The 23,193-nt window shown below is 44.7% G+C and overlaps 1 protein-coding gene across 2 annotated transcripts in view; it reads left to right on the top strand.

Moving 5' to 3' along the window:
• NOS1 (nitric oxide synthase 1) overlaps window positions 1-23,193 on the top strand; it is a 220,834-nt gene that overhangs the window by 8,359 nt on the left and 189,282 nt on the right. For both annotated transcript variants that reach the window (XM_067473256.1, XM_067473257.1), the window contains exon 2: window positions 2,820-2,961. The gene's annotated coding sequence lies outside the window, so the exon portion shown is untranslated. The remainder of the gene's footprint in view (window positions 1-2,819; window positions 2,962-23,193) is intronic.

Here is a 23,193-nt window from a genome sequence, read left to right as displayed (position 1 = left end):
TGGTGGGCTCCCGTCCGGCGTGGCTGTTGCCCGCAGCGGCCCCAGCTATATTTTATTAATAACTAGCTTGGGTACCTGGCAATGCCTGGGTTATTTGAAAAAGGCATTGTTTGTTTTGGGGTGCTAGGTAATACCATTTAGTTAGTTAGTAACACCGTTTATTAGAAAAAGCCAGTCAACTCCGCTTGTATTCACCGTTGGAGACGTTCGGTCTGCTGATCAATTCCTGTTTGCCATAGGAAAGGGTAGTAAGGAGTTAAAGGAAAGGTAGTGGGCAGGGTCATGCAAATTCCACAGCAATGGAAAGAGTAAGGAACCCTGGGATGTCCATTCTGGAGGAAAAACAGAACATCTAGGATGAAATTGTCCCCAAATGAAAGCCTTCACTTTGGTGGTGGGCAGTATGGTGTTTGGGGAGAACATTGTTCATGGCACCCACTATAACCTACAATGTCCTTGGAGGGAGTGCTTTGGGTGGCTCTTCAGCACCATGGGTTAAAGCTGTTTGTGGAGGCGGGTGGTTGTCTGTGTGAGTGGACAGCTCTGCCACATACACACAGATTATCACTTTTATTATATGTATAGATTCGACCCAAGGGGTGTCCATGCTTGATGTTCCTATGCCTGCCTGTGTTTCCATTCCTGGCTGGAGGTGATATTTAGTCAAAGCCCTTGGTGGGGAGAAAGTGGGTTGCTGCCAAACAGTTGCAATGAATAGTGAAGGGATACAACTTCCAGGAGAGAAGCAGGATATGAAGTGATTGTTGAGCAGAGCTTTGACACATATGTTGGTCATTTTAAAATATTAACCAAAAGTTAATATTTTCAGGTAAAAATCACATTTTAGTCTCTCGGAGTTGTGTTGTGATTCAGAATTTCAGAATTTACCTAGAACTGGGCCTAGAAGATATCATTGTCATTTGAAAAGCTGTAAACTATGTTCATTTTATTTATTTATTTCCGATGCGATGTTTTCAAGCTGAGATTGCACATGGCTTTTAGGAAAGGGAAGCTTTTATAAACATTATAGACTCCCTTCTTTCCCTGAGATTCTTTTACAGTTTTACTATTGGGCCAGAAAATGATTTTGAGGCCTCAACAGGCTCTTACCCCCTCCTCCCATAGATTGAACTGCTTCCCAGTAAATTCACTTGTGATTCCTCATCTGTGTTCTCTTCCATTCCCTCCTCAAAACCCATCCTTGGCCTTTGGTGTAACCCAGGCATGGGCAAACTTGGGCCCTCCAGGTGTTTTGGACTTCAACTCCCAAAATTCCTAGCAGTCTCAGCCCCCTTCCTTTTCCCTCTCAGTCATTTAAGCCAACATGGTTGTATGGGTGACACCGGGCATGGGCAAACTTGGACCCTCCAGGTGTTTTGGACTTCAACTCCCACAATTCCTAGCAACCTCAGGCCCCTTCCTTAAGTGGCTGAGGGGGAAAAGGAAAGGGCTTGAGGCTGATAGGAATTGTGGGAGCCCAAAACACCTGGAGGGCCCAAGTTTGCCCATGCCTGGTATAACCCTTAAGAGCACCTCTATGCTGCCCCCCTTGTGTTCAGGGTTTTTTTTCCATGTAAGGAGCGACTTGAGAAACTGCAAATCGCTTCTGGTGTGAGAGAATTGGCCGTCTGCGAGGACATTGCCAAGGGGATGTCTAGATGTTTTGATGTTTTATCATTCTTGTGGGAGGCTTCTCTCTTCACCCCACATGGGGAGCTGGAGCTGACAGAGGAAACTCCACCCACTCTCCCTGGATTCGAACCTTTGACCTGTTGATCTTCTCTGACCTGCTGATCTTCCGTTCTGCCAACACAAGGTTTAACCCTCGGCACCACCGGGGTCTCCTTGTATTCAGGAGCTATCACCAAATTTCCAGGCAGCAGATATTCCATAGTTTGATAGTTCTTCCTACTGTTCAGGTGTAATCTCTTTTCCTGCAGTTTGAATCCATTGCCCCATTGAGTCCAAGTTTCTGGAGCGGCAGAAAACACAGCTTACCTGCCTCCTCCTCATTGGGACACCCTTTCAAATATTGAAACATGGCTCTCATGCCCCCTTCTCTTGGCCTTTCTCCAAGCTAAACAGACCCAGCTTCGTAAGGTGCTCCTCAAAGGGCTTGGCCTTGAGACCTTTAAGCATTGATTTCAAGGAGAAGTGGGAAATTTTATCCTCCAGGTGTCATTGACATGCAGCTCTCATCAGCCTTAAACAGTATCATTAAGAGATGATGAGACTTCTAGTATGAAGAAAGTAGCAATCAAACAATATCTGAAAGTCCACATATTCCCCAGCCCTGATCTAAATCATGTTTATTCAACTCTTCAACTGAAAAATGCTCTCAGAGCCGTTTACAACTATTCATAATAAGAAAGACAGTTCCTGCCCTCAGGCTGACAATCTAAAAATCAAGGCACAGCGTAAAAAGGGATTGTGGGAGAAACAAACTCATTCTGAGTTACAGAGGGCATTTCTGGCAGGAAGGGAAGAAACAAGCTCCTTGCGGAGTCCTCCTTTGGCTCCTGGCTAGGACCACGCTGGCCTTCCCTTTTCTGGGCTGTCTGTCCTGAGAGGCAGTCTTCTCCTGACCCTTGATCTCATGGCCAGTGGGAGAAAGCAGACATCATATATCCCTTGGATATACTATCTGAGAGGAACTTGGAGCCCTGTTGTTCTTTTTGGAAGCTAAGAGGCACAGCTGTCCAGTGAATCAAGAGATGCACAACTACTGGACCTTGTAGTCAATGGTTGGCACCAGGCAGTGAAATGCTGACGAGACGGTGGTTACTGTGAAATGAAGTTGTTCTTTTTTTAATTTCTAGGGAATAGGCTATAGAAGAGTTTGCCTATGAAAGAAAGAAGACTATTCTTGAACACGTCTGCTTTGCCTCTCTTGAGGAGTACCCAAGGCCTTCTTGCTTTTTCATGAATGACATTCTCATCTCCTCTGCCCTCCTAAAACAGGTAAGTTGGCATGTCCCTAGTCTTTTCAGCAATGTGTTGTGTGCAATGTACAATTATGAAAAATATGCCGAGCCTCCAAAGTCATAGTTTAGAAGTATAGAGTTACAAATCTCTCACATACCAATGGTATTGGACTATAAGGGTATATATGGTGTGGGGTGGGGTTAATGTTGAAGCCCCTGGAGATCTTTTCTACCTTTGTCATCTCTTCTGGTATTGGAGTCTAGCCAAGAAATACCGTAATTGATTGAAAACTGCTATGTCAGGAGGGAAACATTGGAGTTTGGAAGAAGAGCTAAACCTGTTCAGATACCCATTGTAGACCTTCTGCTTTGTTTCAGGGCAACTGGCACAGTTTTACTCCTTAAAGCTGTCTTAGTGCTGTTGTTTCCAAATAGTTGCCATCCTGATAGTTTGGGCTACAGCTCCCATGATGCCTGAACACGAGCCACACTGTTGAGACACACAGGAGTTCTAATACAACTGAATTATTTATTGTCACCACCACTCATTTTATATTGTTTTTATTGGTTCTCTTTGGCGAATCGTAATTTATGAGTGGATTTGCGACTTATGAGTAACGTATGAGTGTTCTGAGTAGATTTGAGACAAGCAAATTAAGTACATTAAGTGTTCATACCTGGTTGTCAGGACAGGATCAAGTGTTCATTTAGGACAGTGCTTCTCAACCTGGGGGTCGGGACCCCTGGGAGGTCGTGTGAGGGTGCCAGAGGGGTGGCCAAAGACCATCAGAAAACACAGTATTTTCTGTTGGTCATGGGGTTCTGTGTGGGAAGTTTGGCCCAATTACAGTTATGAAGTAGCAACAAAATTCATGTCATGGTTGGGGGTCACCACAACACGAGGAACTGTATTAAGGGGTTGCGGCATTCGGAGTATTGAGAAACACTGATTTAGGAGAGGCTATGGATGTGGTGACTCAAGAGCCTAGTTTGGAAAATCTACATACTTGAACTGTAGCTCCTAGAATGGTCATGTGGTAATTGGTTGTGTTAGCTATAGTCCAAAAAGTAACATTTCTTAGCTCTGCTGAAGAGGGTATGGATCAAACCTCGATCTTTTCAGCCTTTGTTTTGACATATTTTCCCATTCTCCCATGCCTTTTTAGAACTGCATTTTAGTCTCTTATAATTTGGTTTTCGGCCAGGTTCATGTTTGGACTCTATAGCATATTTCTTGGCAGGAGTGGGCTGAAGGTAGATCAGGACATATTGGTAATTCTGTGAGTTACAGTAGATCAAATAAAGGTTTTGGAACAGAGCTTTGAAACACTACTGTAGTGGACATTGTCTCCTACTGGCCATGCTGAATGGGGGTGTTTTTGGAAGCAGTAGTCCAAGGAAATAACTTTTCCAAGCTCAACTGAATGCCAGAATAAATTGAACAACAAATAATGCTTATTTTCTTTCTAAAGGAGATTGCTAAAATCGCGAGCATTATACTTGAAGATGATCGATGTCAGAATGTAATTTGAAATAAATCTGATTCTAAAAGCAGAGCCACTACTTCTTGGTATTTTCTCTCTCAAATTTGCTTCATTTCTCAGCAACTAGCTTAGGGAGTACTACAGGAAAGAATATAGACAATGGCAAAAATCACAGGCACCAGTTTTCACATTCATAACCATATCTTGTTCTACTTGGACACACGTCCTGGTTATTTTCTCTTGGATTTCATGGATAAGGCAAGAGAGGGGAAAATGAGCTACATTGATTTGATTTGAAGCGACTTCCCAATAAGCCAAAATTGGCATGAAGAGAAAAATAACCGTCTAATCTGTAGAAGAGTGTAGCTTATTTAAAAATTAAAATGAAGCCTCTGGCATTCCCCAGGAAGTCTGAATGGGCTTGTAGCTTGTTCTGGGCAATGGGGACAGCCACTCTGATTGGTTGAAGGCATCCTCACCCTTTTCCCTTGAAGTGTACCTTACATTTGAAACAGGGAAATCTGAATGCAAATCACAAGTGTTTGAGAAACCTGTACTAAGTGCAGTGCTAGGATTGGCTGAAAATTCCCCTTTGGGTGTAACTAATGGACACAGTTTTGTTGCAGTGCCACTGATCTCAGCTAGATTAATCAATTACCTGCATGATAAATTTTTAGGCAGTGAGGCGTTTTCTCAAGATTTTGACATTACTTCACTGATACTTCATTATGTTTTGTGTCACCCTTGGCCAATACTTGGAGGAGTTACCTTTTTAAGCTGCAACTCCTAGAATCCAAGGTTGCATCACAAAAGCAAAGGGCTACACAATCCCCATCCATGCAATTTCATTGTTTAGCTGCTTCAAAGGCCTTGGTTAGGAAATAAGATGAGATTATAAATCAATCAGTATGCCTGTGTAAACCTCTGTGGAAAAAAATGGCCCATGTATAGAAGTCCTTGTAGTTTGAAAAGAACTATATTGTTATAGAACTCCAGTATGCTGATGACAATGTCATCTGTGCGCATTCAGAAGAATACCTACAAGCCACTCTAAGCACCTTTGCAGAAGCACATGAGAAGCTTGGCCTCTCATTGAACAGCAAGAAAACCAAAGTGCTCTTCCGGCAGTCACCAGCCAATCCCTCTGCAAGGCCAGAAATACAGCTTAATGGTGTAACATTAGAAAATGTTGACCATTTCTGCTACCTTGGAAGGCATCTCTCCACTTAAGTCAACATTGACAATGAAATACAACTCCATCTGAGCTCTGCAAGTGCAGCATTTTTCCGGATAAAGCAGAGAGTGTTTGAGGACTGGGACATCCGTAGGTAGACCAAGGTGCTTGTTTATAAAGCTATTGTCCTCCCAACCCTGCTATACGCCTGCGAGACATGAACTGTCTACAGATTTCACACTCAACTCCTGGAATGATTCCATCAGCGTTGCCTCTGAAAAATCCTACAAATCTCTTGGGAAGACAGGTGTGTCAGCGTCCTGGAATAAGCAGAAACCACCTGCATTGAAGCGATGCTCCTCTACTATCAACTCTGCTGGACTGATCACGTTGTCCAAATGTCCAGTCACCATTTCCCAAAGCAGTTACTCTACTCCCAACTCAAGAATGGAAAATGTAATGTTGGTGGACAGGAAAAGAGATTGAAAGATGGGCTTAAAGCCAACCTTAAAAACTGTGGCATAGACACCAAGAACTGGAAACCCCTGGCCCTTGAGCGTTCTAACTGAAAGTCAGCTGTGACCAGCAGTGCTGCAGAATTCAAGAGGCATGAACAGAGGGCGAAAGGGAGAAATGTGCCAAAAGGAAGGCATGTCAAGCCAACCCTGACCGGGACTGACTTTCACCTGGAAACCGATGTCCTCCACAGCCACCTACACACCCACCGCCAAGACACTACACTTGGAGGCCCATCATCTCCGGGCTACGAGGGATCACCTAAGTAAGTAAGTTTGAAAATACAACACTCTTGCATTCCAATAATTTGTATTTCTGAAAGCAACAGGATGCTTAGCAGCAGTTTTGTGTATTACTAAGTCAAGGAAAGGAACCCATATCTAACCCCCACAATCCCAATCTGCAAGCCATTCCATTTTTTCCTCTGTATTTTGAATCTCTTTCCCTGTTTGGGATTATCCTTTGGTGGAAATACAAGGTAAACATTTGGCCCTCGCGCCCTACCAAAGGTGCTTGGCTGTGCTTCAGAGAACTGATTTTCAAAGCCAAAATAGTTCTTCTAAGGAAAGCATTGCTGCCTTTGACACTCCAACAAGAGAAGGCATCAGGAAAGTGCTGTCAAAGGTGTGAAAATGCTGCAGGTTGGATTTCTCTCTTGAGCCAAGCTTCGTATGCTTGATGATTTGTGGAACAGTTTCTGCCTGGAGGCCACATAATTAGGCTCAGCTCTGCTCGTTAAAGGAAGGTGGCTCCTGCACCTTTTTGGGCATCTTTCCACCTAACTCAACAAGGTGATGCACAAGGCTGGTCAAATCAGCCTAACCGAGGCAAATAGCACTGTATTGATATGACAACACCTGGACTCGATGCCAAGATGTTTAGGTCATTTGCATGTCTCAGGGAGGAAAGAGTGCCGAGCCGCAGAGGTCTTGCGTCCCAGTTCTCTCAAGGAGCGTCCGGTCAATTAGTGTGCCAGCTGCCTACGGAGAAATGTGAATTCTTTGGGACACTTTGACTTTGGAGGAGCAGATGACCAGCCAAAAGGAACAGCAATCATAACACACACAAAAAAAAACATATTGGTTGCTCCTCTTCTACCTTCTGTCAGTTTTGTGGGAGAGAGGAAAATCGATAGATACCACTTTGAGATTCACAGAAGGAGATCTTATCTCTTGATGGATCCCCAGAGTTAATTTTTTTTAAGTCCACATGAAACTCCTCGACCCAGAGATAAAGGACAAGAGAAGCCCTCTGTGAGTTTCGGAAAGGTGAGAAGATAAAACATATGTGCACTAGTTTGCTATGCACTCTAAATTAGAAGGAATAATTGGGATTTCCTGCATTATTGATTTCAGGGCACTTCACTGCTGGCTTTTGTTGTTGTTCTTTGTTCATTCAGCTCCGGAAGTAGAAAATAAAGATATATCCCCTTGAAGGCTGGTGGGAATTCCTATGCTATTTTATGCTAATTTTTGTCATGTTGTTTCCCCAGAAAGATCTTAATGGAATGCACACTGCTTCCCTTGCATTTAATAGAGCTGAAAAGGTAACTTTTGGAGACGAATATCTCAGACTTCTGAGCCATCTTGTCCAGTGACCAGGATTTGAGCAGTGATGTTTCCACTTTCTGGGAACCACAAAACAACTCGGTGGCTGGCTAGGCCAAGCTAGATTGAAAAAGAATGAGTGGCCGAAGGTCATTTATGGACACACTGGAAATTGCCTGATCCTAGAGCAGATGGTTGATTTCTCTGGCAGGAGTTTGACATAGGAGAAATCTTTTTTCCCTCTTGGAATTTTGCACCATCTTGTTGTCAACACTGGGAATCGAAACGGCAAAGCTAAAGCTTTACCAGGTGATCTTATTTGGGATGGAAATCTGGAGGATTAAAAATGAATGTGAGGAAAGGCAAAAGTTGAGTGACTTGAGTGGAGGAGGGCAAATGTAGTCCCCATCTTCACGAAGGGAAAAAAGGACGACCCAAACAATTACTGTCCGGTCAGCCTCACAATAGGCAAGATTCTGGAAAAGATTGTTAAGGAAGTGGTCTGCAAACACTTAGAAACAAATGTGGTCATCACTAATTGTCAACACAAATTTATCAAAAACAAGGCATGCCAGACTAATCAAATCTCTTTTTTCGATAGAGGTACAAGCTGGGTAGATAAAGTGAATGCAGTGGATGGAGCTTATCTGGATTTCAGGAAGGCCTTCCTTGGACAAGATCCCCCATGACCTTTTGGCAAACAAACTAGTCTAGTTTGAGCTAGGCAAAACTATGATTTGGTGAATCTGTAATTGGTTAAGCAAACAAACCCAATGGATGATTCTCCCCAATGCTTCCTCTTCATCCTGGAAAGAAGTGACGAGTGGAGTGCCATAAGAAGGGTTCTGTCGTGGGCCCGGTCCTGTTCAACATCTTTATTAATGGTATAGAGGAAGGGTTAGAAGGCATGATCATCAAGTTTGAGGATGACACCAAATCAGGAGAGAGAGCCAATACTCTAGAAGACAGGAGCAGAATTCATAATGATCTTCACAGATTAGAGAGATGATGGGCCAAAACTAACAAAATGAAGTTCAACAGGGACAAATGCAAGATACTCCACTTAAGCATAAAAAGGAAATGCAAAGACACAGAATGGGGGACAATGCCTGGCTTGGCAACACGAGTTAAAAAGATCTTGGAGTCCTCGTAGACAGGAAAGTACACATGAGCCAGAAATGTCATGCGGCAGCTTAAAAAGCCAATGGGATTTTGACCTGCATCAATAGGAGTCTAGTGTCTAGATATAGGCAAGTCATGCTCCCCCTCTATTCTGCCTTGGTCAGACCACACCTGGAATCACACTTGTGTCAGATTCTGGGCACCGCAATTGAAGGGAGATGTTGACTCTAAGCTGGAATGTGTCCAGAGGAGAGCGACTCAAATGTTCAAGTGTCTGGAGAATAAACCCTATGAGAAGCGGCTTCCAGAGCTGGGCATGTTTAGCCTGCAGAAGAGAAGGCTGAGAGGACACAAGATGTGAGGAGGTATCATAGGGAGGAGGGAGCAAGCTTATTTTCAAGCTTATTTTCTGGAGACTAGGGCGTGGAACAATGGCTTCAAACTACAGGAAAGGAGATTCCACCTGAACATGAGGAAAAACTTCCTAATTGTGAGAGAGAGCTGTTCAGCAGTGGAACTCTCAGCCCCAGACTGGTGGAGGCTCCTTTTTTGGAGGCTTTTAAACAGAGGCTGAATGGCCATCTGTGTGTGTGTGTGGGGGGGGGGGGGGGTTGAATGTGATTGTCCTGCTTCTTGGCAGAATGGGGTTGGCCCACGAGGTCTCTTTCACTCTAGGATTCTATGATCCTTCCATAATCATTGCTTGTTTTAACTTTGTGCTGCCAGAACCTGGAAACATGGCTTCGGTGGACTGTTTTTCTTCATTAGCATTCCATTATTCTTATAATAATAGTTCCCATATACCTAAATACCTTAAAGGCACCATATCTTGTATGATCATGAAAGGTGTTTTTTGTGTGTGTCAGGAACGACTTGAGAAACTGCAAGTCACTTCTGGTGTAAGAGAATTGGCTGTCTGCAAGGACGTTGCCTAGGGGACACCCAGGTGATTTACCATCCTGTGGGAGGCTTCTCTCATGTCCCTGCATGAGAAACTGGAGCTGACAGATGGGAGCTCACCCTGCTCCCCAGATTTGAACCACTGACCTTTCAGACAGCAGTCCTGCTGGCACAAGGGTTTAACCCATTGCACCACTGGGGCTCATGGAAGGTAAGTGAAGTCAACGTTGATTAAAATTTGAATGAGAGACTGCCTAAAGATTCCAGCTGCTGTAGGCAACATTTTAGAGGAAAGAACTAGCAAAAGTTGTCTCAGGGCTGAGAAGGGCTGTATACAAATATAATAAATGAATGAATGAATGAATGAATGAAAGCACCTCTAAGTATTCTTTACCTAAAAAAATATTTACTTATAAAATTCATGAGGTTTCCATAAGTCCAGAGGCAACCTAAGGCCATACATGCCCACACATGCACACACAATAGCTGGCATCGAAGCCTTTGGAGCAATACCTTACTATATTAGTTCAAGGCCTTGTAGCCTGGGGTTTGATATACGGTGTGTATTTTATGTTGATATGTTCTTACTGTGTTGTTACTTCTGTGGGGTGACAAAGCTAATAGAACTAGTTGATCACTTTTTGAAGCAAGTGAAGCAACACACATGACTATCTACAGAATTGTCTCTTCACTCCCTCTTCTCAATGTGCATTTGAAGTAAGCCACATTATCCATTTAAAGAGGCACCTCTTAAGAACTTTTTAAGTCAGTTAAGTAATGCACATTACCATTTAAAGAGGACTCCCCAGTAAGACCATTTGAAATAAGTGAAATGATATACATTACAATCTAAATCTTTCCCCTCTAAGACCATTAAGTCCAGAGTCTAAAATTCCCTAAGTGCATCATTGTCGAATCCCTCTGTGTCCTTGAGTGAGATGCCCAGCAGAGTTTGGAGAAGATGTGATTCCTCCAGCATATATTGGTGTTGGAGGCAGACAAAGGGTTGCGGTTTGGAGATGGGGCTTCCCAAATGGCTCTCTGGGGGGGATTCTGCATTTTGCTGGTTCTTCTTTTCTTTCAAATGTGTTTTGATGGTATATTTTTAAAGTGGGCATTATTTAGCATAACTTTCCTTCAGTGTTCTCTTGTCCAAAGACATTTATGTTGCCCTAGAATTTTATGTTGCTCAGACAAGTGAGAAAAACAGCATTTTTGTTGGCTGGTGCTGAGGTCCTTTAGGAACTAATAAGTGGTTCCTGCTTGCCTTTTGAAATCTGCACTCACTTCCCAGTTTTAATCCTTTCTTTTTTGGGAAACCAGAAATCTCCATAACCTTTTGGAAAGGCATGTCCTTTCAGAGATCATAACCTTTTGGATGTGTGTCCTTTTTGGAGATTAATGGACATTCACACTATTTGGAATAATCATAACCCTTTTGTAAAGTATGATCTTCCTGAGAAGAGTTAAATACTAGTTTGAGTGAATCTTCTCCTTAGTGGTAAATATCCACTAGTATCCATGCAAGGGGAATTGGGTTTCTTGATGTGCTTCCAGACAGCACTAAATCACGGGTTTTAAACAAGGGCAAAAAAAAAACCTGGGACTCCAGAACAGGTCTACGTACAGACCTCTTGGATTTCTGCCTCCATTGTCCAGACTTGATTAGAGGCTCCCAAGATGGCTGCCGTGGGACTTCCACCGGAAACTTCAGCAATTTTTTTTAAAAAAAACTCTCAAGATGCGAATGTGCGGAGAATCACGGCAGCAAATCACTGCAAAAGTTCTGTTCTTTGTCCTGGCCAGAGAAACTGTGCCCTCCAAACGTTTCATGAAGTAACTGCCACACAAAGTTTTTACCTTCTTTTTAGAAACTGACCAATCAGGAACAAACATCTAAGACCTAGGAACAAACCCAGGTGATTTCCGATTGTAGGGACATACAGACATGCAAAGATCCGCATATTTGGCTCAAAACTGTGATATTCCTGCACCTGGAAATCTCGCAGTTTTTGCAATTTGTAGCGATTGCTTCCGCGTTTACAAGGAAAGGTGTCTGGCCACCCTCCTGTTTGCTGTGGAAGCTCCTGGAATAAAAGTACTATCTGGATGGGCCCTCAGTTGTTAGACTGATATACCTGGTTCTCTCTCTGAACTGTTAGGAACAAAGATATGCTAATGCACAAAATATACAGCAGATGTTCAGAAGTGTACTTTCAGTTGACCAAAAAATCTACTCTCCCATAAAATGTATTGCTTTTAAATTATGCTCTGAAGAGACCACAAATAGGTAGTCTTTGTTAAAAGTAACATAGTTGATTTACTTACAAACTTCATGTATTCTGCATACAGATACATTGCTTATTGGTTGGGAGTTTAAACAGTAAGTTCTCTAAAGCATTCTGTTTCAGGCTCTTCTTTGTTGCATATAGACTAACACTCTCTTCAGTCTAATACATGATTGAACATTTACTCAGTACAGACGGACTACACAGTAGAGCATACTGACAGTACTGACTTCTAAACTGTACTGTACTGCTTCAGATGCAAACAACTTCTAAAATGGAGTCCCAGTCTGAATAGTCCCAGATCTGGTCATATGGTCTGCAGTCCCTCCCATAACTACAAAAAATTTAGAGTTAAGGGGAAACTGCATACTATGTGTGTGTGTGTGTGTGTGATTATATACATACAATTTAGCAAGCAACCACAATTGTATACATGACAAAAAACTAGTATAGGAGGATTGTAGAAGGTTGCTACTTCCAACTTTCTTTGCCCATATTATCCGGTAGCGCAATGGGTTAAACCCTTGTGCTGGCAGAACGGAAGACCAACAGGTTAGTGATTCGAATCCAGGGAGAGTGTGGATGAGCTCCCTCTGTCAGCTCCAGCTCCCCATGTGAGGACATGAGAGAAGTCTTCTTCTAGGATGGAAAAACATCAAACATCCAGACGTGCTTGCAGGTGGCCAATTCTCTCATACCAGAAGCGTCTTGCAGTTTCTCAAGTTGCTCCTGTCACCCCCCCCCCCCCAAAAAAAAAAAACAACCAGTACTTGGAGTAGTTTAATAGTATAGCTGTCAGGCATTTCTCAGGCTGTTGGTGGATTTGACAAAGCTATCTTTGGGGAACTGGCAAGAGGCTGCAGTCTGTGAGGACTATGGCAGTTCACCTACAATTACCCCTCAACACCCTGTCATGCTTCCAGATAAGGGTAGGGAAATGGGTTTTCAGCACAACATTTCTTGAGTATCTCATTAGTTTTCAGGGTTTTTTAAAATTAAAAAGGTGTTTGCTTTTATAGCTAAAAGAAACTGGCAATGGTCAGAACAGCAAGAGAAAACCTTAAAGAGTTAACATGTTCTAAGTATAGAAAAGCCTTGTTTTCCATGTACAGCATTTCCTTTTAATTTGAGCATGTGCTGTCCAGATATCATTTCTCCCTGTGCAACCGCCATCTCATTAAAGACATCCTTAAGTGCAAATTCTCTGTGGCTCCTTGGTGCTCACAGTGTGCTAAAGATGTTTATTCGCAGGCAGCTGGAAAGTTACCAGAGATGCAAAGCAAGCATCTGAAAAATGAAACTTCACAAGGAGGCTCATCCTGTCCCAAACAGCCATGCTGGAATCTTACAGATTTCCTGAAAGAAATGTGCCAGCTAAAAGCATGAAATGGTGTTTAAAGATACTATTTATTTATTGTATCAGGAGCAAACCAAGGGTACAGTTGTAATGTATTTTAAAAAGCATAAAGTTTAGAAACTTGGCATTATATTAAATGTCCTTTGACCAGTAGCTGGACACTTGGAGTGCCTCTGGTGTTGCTATAAGAAGATCCTCCATTATGCATGTGGCAGTGCTCAGGCTGCATTGTAGCAGGTGGTCTGCTCCTCTCCACACTCACATGTCATGCACTCCACTTTGTGGCCCCATTTCTTAAGATTGGCTTTGCATCTCATGGTGTCAGAGCACAGTTTGTTCATCGCCTTCCAAGTCGCCCAGTCTTCTGTGTGCCCTTACTTACTTACTTACTTAGGCGATCCCTCGTTTTCCGAGTATGATGGTCCTCCAATGTTCTTGTGGGTCCGTAAGTGGCTGTGGAGCCCTATTCTTGCTCTGCACCTTCTTCCGCAGTGAGGGCATTGGTTTCCAGGTGGAAGGCGGTCCCGGTCGGGGTTGGCTTGACGCGCCTTCCTCCTAGCACGTTTCTCTCTTTCACCCTCCACTCGTGCCTCCTCGAATTCTGCAGCACTGCTGGTCACAGCCGACCTCCAGCTGGAGCGCTCAAGGGCCAGGGCTTCCCAGTTCTCAGTGTCTATGCCAGAGTTTTTAAGGTTGGCTTTGAGCCCATCTTTAAATCTCTTTTCCTGTCCACCGACATTCCGTTTTCCGTTGATAAGTTCGGAATAGAGCAACTGCTTTGGGAGACGGTGGTCAGGCATCCGGACAACGTGGCCAGCCCAGCGGAGTTGATGTTGGAGGACCATCGCTTCAATGCTGGTGGTCTTTGCTTCTTCCAGCACACTGACGTTTGTCCGCTTGTCTTCCCAGGAGATTTGCAGGATTTTCCGGAGGCAGCGCTGATGGAATCGTTCCAGGAGTTGCATGTGACGTCTGTAGACAGTCCACGTCTCACAGGCGTATAGCAGGGTTGGGAGGACAATAGCTTTATAGACAAGCACCTTGGTCTCCCTACGGATGTCCCGGTCCTCAAACACTCTCTGCTTCATTCGGGAAAATGCTGCACTTGCGGAGCTCAGGCGGTGTTGTATTTCAGCGTCGATGTTGACTTTGGTGGAGAGGTGGCTGCCAAGGTAGCGGAAATGGTCAACATTTTCTAATGTTACACCATTAAGCTGTATCTCTGGCATTGGGGAGGAGTTGGCTGGTGACTGCTGGAAGAGCACTTTGGTTTTCTCAATGTTCAGTGACAGGCCAAGCTTCGTGTATGCTTCTGCGAAGGTGTTTAGAGTGGCTTGTAGATCTTCTTCTGTATGCGCACAGACGACATTGTCATCAGCATACTGGAGTTCTATAACAGATGTTGTTGTAACTTTGGTTTTGGCTTTCAGTCTGCTGAGGTTAAACAGCTTGCCATCTGTCCGATAGATGATTTCCACTCCGGTGGGAAGCTTCCCATCAACAAGGTGAAGTATCATTGCGATGAAGATGGAGAATAGAGTTGGGGCAATAACACATCCCTGTTTGACACCCGATTCCACCTTAAATGGGTCACTTTGGGAGCCATTGCTGTCCAAGACTGTTGCCATCATGTCATCGTGGAGGAGCCGCAGGATGTTCACAAATTTGTTAGGGCATCCGATTTTGTGGAGGATGGTCCAGAGAGCGCTGCGATTCACTGTGTCGAATGCCTTGGCAAGGTCGATGAATGCCATGTACAGAGGTTGGTTTTGTTCCCTGCATTTTTCTTGGAGCTGTCGTGCAGTGAAGATCATGTCCACGGTTCCTCTGGAGGGGTGGAAGCCGTTCTGGGATTCTGGGAGGGTGTCTTCTGAGAGGGGCAGGAGGCGGTTTGCAAGGATTCTTGCGAGGATTTTCCCAGCGGAGGTTAGAAGGGAGATACCTCGATAGTTTCCGCAGTCTGTTCTTTCCCCTTTTTTGAAGAGGGTGATGATGGTGGCATCCTTGAAGTCTGCTGGGATTTTCTCGGTCACCCACACTTTTTCTATGAGCTGGTGGAGTTGGTGTGTCAGCTCAGGTCCTCCCTCTTTGAAGATTTCAGCAGGGATCCCATCCGGTCCGCTGGCTTTGTTATTCTTCTGCTGGCTGATGGCATTGCTGACTTCTTCCAAACTAGGCGGTGCTGCAAGCTCATCCCTGGTTTGTTGTTGCGGGATTTGTGAGAGGACCTCTTCGGCCACATTGGAGCTGCGGTTCAGGAGGCTTTGGTAGTGTTCTTTCCAACGTAGTGCAATTGAGTTTTGGTCCTTCAGGAGTTTGGTTCCATCTGATGAGCGTAGAGGCTGTATGCCATGGTTTCTTGGTCCGTAGATGACCTTTGTGGCTTTGAAAAATCCTTGAGCATTATGGGTATCTGCCAGGTGTTGGATTTCTTCAGCCTTCTTTGTCCACCAGATGTTCTTGAGTTCTCTTGTCCTTCTTTGGACCTCGGCTTTTGCACTAGCGTAGATCTTTTCCTTAGCAGCACAGTTGATGTTTCTCTGCCATGTTTGGAAGGCTTTCCTTTTCTTGTCAATTAGCTGTTGGATCTCGATGTCATTTTCATCAAACCAGTCTTGATGTTTCTTGGCTTGGTATCCAATAGTTTCTTCGCAGGCTTGGATGATGGAGGTCTTCAGTTTGTTCCAATGTTCCTCAACATTTTCGGGGTGTTCTGTGGGTAGATGGTTCTTGAGTGCTGTTTGGAGATGGGCTCGTCTGGAGGGCTCCTGAAGGGCTTGGGTGTTCATTTTGCGCCTTGTCTTTCTGCCTTGGAGTCTGCGCTTGGGAGCGATCTTGATGGCCATCGAGGATCGGATTAGCCTGTGGTCAGTCCAGCAGTCGTCAGCACCTGTCATGGCTCTTGTGAGGAGCACGTCACGGCGGTCTCTGGCACGTGTGATTACATAGTCTAAGAGGTGCCAATGCTTTGACCGGGGGTGCTTCCATGATGTCTTGAACTTGTTTTTCTGGCGGAAGAGCGTGTTGGTGATGACAAGGTTGTGTTCCGCACATTTGGTGAGAAGCAGGATGCCATTCGGGTTGCTGTTTCCAACCCCGTCTTTTCCTATGGTTCCTGGCCACAGGTCGAAGTCTCGCCCGACTCTTGCATTGAAGTCCCCCAGGAGGATGATTTTGTCCTCCTTAGGTATCCCCGATAGGACGGTGTCCAGCTGACAGTAGAATTTCTCCTTGATGTCTTCGTCAGCATCTAGTGTTGGTGCATAGGCACTTATGATGGTTGCCCGTTGGTTTTTGGCAAGATTGATTCGGAGGGTTGAGAGACGTTCGTTGATGCCAGTGGGTGCTTCGGACAGATGTTTCACCAGATCATTTCTGATGGCAAAGCCGACTCCGTGCATTCTTTGGTCTTCTTCAGGCAGTCCCTTCCAGAAGAAGGTGTAGCCTCCTTTTTCTTCCTTCAGCTGTCCCTCCCCTGCTCTCCGGGTCTCCTGAAGGGCTGCTATGTCGATGTTGAAGCGTCCCAGCTCCCTTGCAATGATGGCAGTTCTGCGTTCGGGGCGTTCACTGCCACTGTTGTCCATCAGAGTCCGTACGTTCCACGTACCAAAGTTCATTTTTCTTTTTTGGCCGCAGGGTGGTGACCCCACTGGACGCGGCAGTCCAGTCAGGGATGAGAGAGGCAGACTATGTTTAGGGCACCTTTTCTAGCCCCCTCCCCATGTGGGGTGAGCAGAGTGGATCCTCAAAAGGGCTGCTCAGTCACGGATACAGCTGCCGAACTACTCAACTGCCTCGGTCCTTGAGGTAGAACGACTGAGTCCATACCCACCGCCCATGTGCCAGTCTGTGACTAGGGGCTTCCAGATTTCACAGTCCTGCCCCCGTCGCCACTCGCTAATCGCCATGGGACTTTGGTTGGTTGGTTTTTATTTTCTTTGGAGGACGCCTGTGCGTGGGTTTTTTTAATGTGTGGAGGTCAGTGCACAACTGATCAACACACAGTCTTCACAGAGTGAGGTTCCACTGGTGATGTAGTTTAACACAATGACCGTGGCTTCTCAGTCTGTTGCAGCCTTCTTCCGCCTTCGCAGCCGTTGTAACATGGGCCATGTTATCCTCCGCCTGCTCCGCCGTTGAGGTCTTTGGGTCTTCGGACTGTTCTTGGTCTGGGACCTCCCCCGCAGCCACTCCTGGGAGTGCACGACTCCAGTTGCTGTGCCTACAGGTTCATCGGAACACGCAAGCCCCCTCACCACGGCAAGGTGACAGTCCGTCGAGGGGGTATCTCTGTGTGCCCAGGAGTGAGTCTCTCATTTGGTATCAGCCATGGATTAAGGTTCCAGGTTTTAGCCTGCCACTTTTGGACTCTCGCTTGCTGAGGTGTTCCTGCAAGTATCTCTGTAGATCTTAGAAACCTATTTCTTGATTTAAGGCGTTGGCGTGCTGGCTAATATCCAAACAGGGGATAAGCTGGAGATGTCATTGCCTTGGTCCTTTGATTATTGGCTGCTACTTCCTGGCGGATGTCAGTGGTGCAATACTACTGTATACAGTATAATACAGTATAATTTCTCCAGTGGTGTAGGGTACAGACATCTTCTGATATTGTAGCATGTCTCATATATAGATGAGATATATAAATAAGTAGCTGAATGGGCAGTGGTGTAGGGCACAGGCATCTACTTTGGTGTCAAATAACATAGGAGCTTGGATTTATTTATTTATTTATTTATTTACTTTACTTATATACCGCTGTTCTTAGCTCGAAGGCGACTCACGGCGGTTCACAACAAATAAGAACAGCAAAAATTCAATGCTACAGTGTAAACAACAGTTAACCTAACACATTACACAATTAATAAACAATGCGATGTACCTTGAGTTGCTACTGTTACGAATTGTAATGCAAATATCTGATATGCTGGATGTATTTTCATTCACTGGACCAAATTTGGCACAAATAACCAATACGCCCAAATTTGAATACTGGTGGGGTGTGGGAGGGATTGATTTTGTCATTTGGGAGTTGTAGTTGCTGGGATTTGTAGTTTACCTACAGTCAAAGAACATTTGAACACCACCAATGATGGAATTGAACCAAACTTGGTATACAGAACTCCCATGAACAACAGAAAATACTGGAAGGATTTGGTTGGTATTGATCTTGAGTTTTGGATTTGTAGTTCACCTACATCCAGAGAGCACTGTGGACTCAAACAGTGATAGATCTGGACCAAACTTGGCATGAATACTCAATATATCCAAATATAAACACTGATGGAATTTGGGGAAAATAGACCTTGACATTTTGGGAGTTGTAATTGCTGGGATTTATAATTCACCTACAATCTAAGAGAATTCTGAACCCCACCAACAATAGAATTGGATCAAACTTCCTACACAGAACCCCCCTGCCTTGAAGGGACTTGCTGGCGCGATCCTCTCTCCAGCCTCACATGCTCTCCCTCACCCACACATGCACACCATGCTGCCATGCGCTGAGCATGCCTGCTCTCCCCTTCCCACTTGGAGTCTCAGAAACAACCCTTCCTTTGGCCGAGGGACCAGCTGAGAGGCTGGCCAATTATGGCAGAAGGAAGGCTTTTGGTGGGAGCATTTGCTTTCCTTTTCCAAAAAGGAAGAAAAGGTCAGGCGGAAAGATCTTCAGCTTTCTCTGCCAAAGAGGTTCCTAAGACCATCAGAAATGTATGTTTTCTGATGGTCTATGGTGACTCCTCTTAAACCCCCTAATGACCACCCTAGGGGTCCTGATCCCCAAGGTGAGAAACGCTGAATTACACAGAAAGGATTTGGAGGAGCTGAAGGAAAGACAGATAGCAGCTGATATAATTGTCTCCGCAATCAGACTGTCTCTGTGTCTCATCACTGCAAGCCTTGACACCATCATACCATTGCTCATAACATTATCATTAAACTTGTTAACCCTCTACAAAGATCAAAGAAGCTGAGGAATAAGGTGTGAATATACCAGAGCATAGAGTGTCCCTGAGGTTGCTGAATAAGTGCTTTCTCTTATACATTGCAGCCCAGTTGGACTCTGTCCTTGCAAGTCTCCCTGATCAGCCACCCTTCAGAAGCCAGGAGGCTTGGGTTTATCATGCTCAGAAGCACTGATAACAGAGAGGCAGACACCTGTATTTGTTCTCACCTCCCTCTCTGCTCCCAGCCTCCGGAAATGTTGGGTGGAAAACCCTGAACACTGTGGAAAATGCCTTTTGAATCCTGGGCCAGGGGTCCTGCATTGCTGATTATTGTAATGTTAGCTGCAGCTTTGTACTCTAAGCAGACTTGGATCCCAGTTCCTCTAAGAGGTTTGTGGCAAGGCGGGATGTAAGTGTGTTAAGGGAAGGTAAAGGGCCAACGGGGCTCTTTTTTGTGCTTGGCATGAAGAGGCTCTTATTGTATTGCTGTTTGCTGTGATGTATTCTATGCCATTTCAAGCTGTATTGTTGGAAAGTCCAAGACTAGGCAGTGATGGAGCAGTCCCCCAAGGCAGCCTGTTGGCATCTGTGCTAACTTGGACAGAACATGCTGTGAAAAATGAATTGCATTGACTGATCAAAAAAACAAAACAAGATACATATACTGTATTTTATTCTATATTGCAAAAGGTGCTTTTTCAGATCTTTTGGGTGATGGTTTAAAATGCAGTGCTGGAGTCTCAGGCTGTGGAGTGGGAGTAGGAGGATAAGCTAGTTGAAGAAAAGGGGTACTTGTGCATGCCTTCCTTGGGCATTTTTAGAAATACAATTTCTTCATTCGTACCTCATTTTCAATGAATGCAGAAAGGGAATATAAGACCTCCCCAGAGGTGGCTTGTTGTTTGACCACTTGATAGGGTGAAGTGTACACTTTAAAAAGTCTTGGAATTGCAAGGGTAGGAATACAGCGGGAGTTCCAAAGTCGTTTTGATGTCAGCACGTTTTGGATATTCAGCAAGGGTGTCCCATTAATTTCAGTGTCACTTACTCCCAGATACATCAGTGTGGGACTCCAGCTTACAACTCACCCAGTGCCATTTAACATCACTGGAGCCTGAGCAGACAGAGTGCTGACAGCCACTTGGCACTGCTGTTGTATGAAGCAACCCAACAGATTGGTGTCTGCACTGTGCCAAAATGCCCAAGGCATTTTATCCTCTTGTCGATGGAACTACTTTTGGCTGAGCAAGGAGCAGGCAGGACTGGCTTACCCATCTGGTCCTCTTGGGTCTTGATCTGTGTCATTTATCCCACAGAAAGCCACCTGTTTCTTTTCCTTTTGTCCTCCTGGGAATGTCTTTAAGGCCGTGCTGTAAGAGGCTATCTTAAGAGCCAGCCCTGCTATTGGTAGAATGGAATGTGGTGGTTGGTGCCAGCAGTTACACGTGGATGTCATGAAAATGCAGCAACTTGTTTGGTTACTGAATATATTATGGTATTCTCACTCCTGGAGATGTGCCAACATAATTTGATCAAAATTGTAAAATAAGTCCACTCTAAACAAACTAATGTATGTGTAATGTACGAGCAAGTTTTTCTTTCTGATCTCTGTACTTTCTGCTTCTGCCCAGTTGAGCAACCTTTTACAAGTCAGGGCTGACTGGTACTGTTTGTTTGGGTCTTGAAGGTAGGGGTGGGGAACCTCAGGGCCTGGGCAGCTTGAGTTCTGGGTATCTAGCTGTCCTGAAATCCAAATATGCCACAATACCATAACTGTTTTTCATAACTATTCATCCCTCTCAGTGTTTTCCGATTCTCAAAGAGTTGAAATATCTCTTCTAAAATTTATTTAAGGTTGTAAAACTTTTAAGCTAAAATCACTGGTATTTTGTACCTTTCTTTTGCCTTTGGGCCTTTCTGTTTTTGGAATGTAGCTCCTGAGAGCTCCTCAGATGAATTCAGTCCATAGGCTGAAAAAGGTCTTGCTTCAAACCCTTAATCTTAATCCTTCCCACTCTTGCAATTTCTGTCCTTTGTGCTTCACCTGCTTTTTGTGTTTTAGCTGAGGCCGCTGTATATAGTGCTGCTGTTTAGAGTGTTTAGTGCTACTGTAATGGAAATAGGGAGTGGGGAACCTGTGGTCCTCCAGCAGAAAAGTAATGTGGCAGAGATAGAGCCTGGTCTATTCCTCTCCTCAAGGAGCACTGTTGCTGTTGCTCTCTTTATTTCCAAACGGTCAAACCATCTTTGTTGCCTGTCTTGACAGGACATGCTATGCGATGAAAGCAGATGGCATTGGCCAGGCACCATCACGAATCTCCCTGACTTATAATACTTGATCAGGGAGCTGTAGTTTATTCTTAGCAGCCCCCCCCCCCTCCACACACACACACACCCCTTCTTTCCCTGGAAGGACTCCAAAGGCACTTTCCTGCTTTGGCTCTGTGTCACATGTAAATGTTTCTCTTTCTAATCTTCCCCATTGGATGTGGCTCTCGCAGTGAATTTGCTTGTGACTGACATGCTGTCGGCAAACATTGTGTGGATCTGTCTGAAGCGGCTTGCATCTGCCATGGAAGAACAGAGGGGCTCTCACTAGCTTTCAGAAAGTTATCTCCTCTGCATTTCAGAACTTAGCACACCATAACATGTACTATTCATGGCATATTTAATTGCCATATATTACCGCCATTATCCTCACACCACACACACTTCCACTCCTGCAGGCTGTAGAATTTTGTCAGGATCTCCAAGATAAGACCCTGTACATCCCTAATAAAGGAGAAAAGGGGCTACTGTACCATGCAGTACAGCACAGTATACTACAAGCCAGACAGACAAATGCAATATAAGCGAGAATGCCTTCAAACTGAGATCTTTCTTCTGTTGTGTTGGGCAGAAAGTTGTTCCGCCAAACTCTTCTTGAAAGTAATGGAGCCCAAGGAAGGGAAGGCTCATGAGCTTTTATAGTGCTCCTTAGCAGTTAGCAGCACCTGGATAGCAGACTGAGAAACGAGCACACAGGAAAACTGGTCTACATCTTCTCCACTATGGTGACATGTCAGAGATGAGGTCCTCATAGAAGGTCCTTCCACCCACATTTTTGCGATTCTCTCCTCTTCTGTAATGCAACTCGATCCATTCAGCTACTTCTTTATATATCTCGTCTGTATATGAGATGTGCCGCAATATCACAGGATGTCTGTGCCCTACACCACTGGAGAAATTACACTGTTTAGCTGATATCGTACCACCTGACTTCCGCCAGGAAGTAGCAGCCAGTAAGGAAAGGACCAAGGCAATGACATCTCCGGCCCATCCTCTGTTCAGATATCAGCCAGCACACCAATGCCTTAAATCAAGAATTTGTTTTCTAAGATCTACAGAGATGCTTGCAGGAACACCTCAGCAAGCAAGAGTCCAAAAGTGGCAGGCTAAAACCCGGAACCTCAATCCATGGCTGATACTGAATGACAGACTCCCTCCTGTGGACACAGAAGACTGGGCGACTTGGAAGGTGCTGAACAGACTGCGCTCTGGCACCACGTGATTCAGAGCCAACCTTAAGAAATGGGGCTACAAAGTAGAGTGCATGACATGTGGGTGTGGAGAAGAACCAACCACAGACCACAATGCAGCCTGAGCCCTGCCACAGGCTGAACTGGCCCTGCCCACTGTGATCACTTTTAGTGTTTAATGTTCTTAGTTTATATTGTTGTGCCGTTTATTTGTATTGGTTCTGTATTTTATGTTACTGTTTTTTAATTTTGTGTGTTTTTGTGTAATACTATGTTACCGTGTTGATGGGCGTTGCCTTATGTAAGCTTCCCCGAGTCCCCTTGGGGAGATGGTGGCGGGGTATAAATAAAGTTTAATAATAATAATAATAATAATAATAATATGCACAATGAAAGACCTAACAACACCAGAGGCACT

Source organism: Anolis sagrei, chromosome X (genome assembly GCF_037176765.1).
Source record: "Anolis sagrei isolate rAnoSag1 chromosome X, rAnoSag1.mat, whole genome shotgun sequence".
Lineage (NCBI taxonomy): Eukaryota > Metazoa > Chordata > Lepidosauria > Squamata > Dactyloidae > Anolis > Anolis sagrei.
This window is presented reverse-complemented; position numbering and strand designations above follow the sequence as displayed.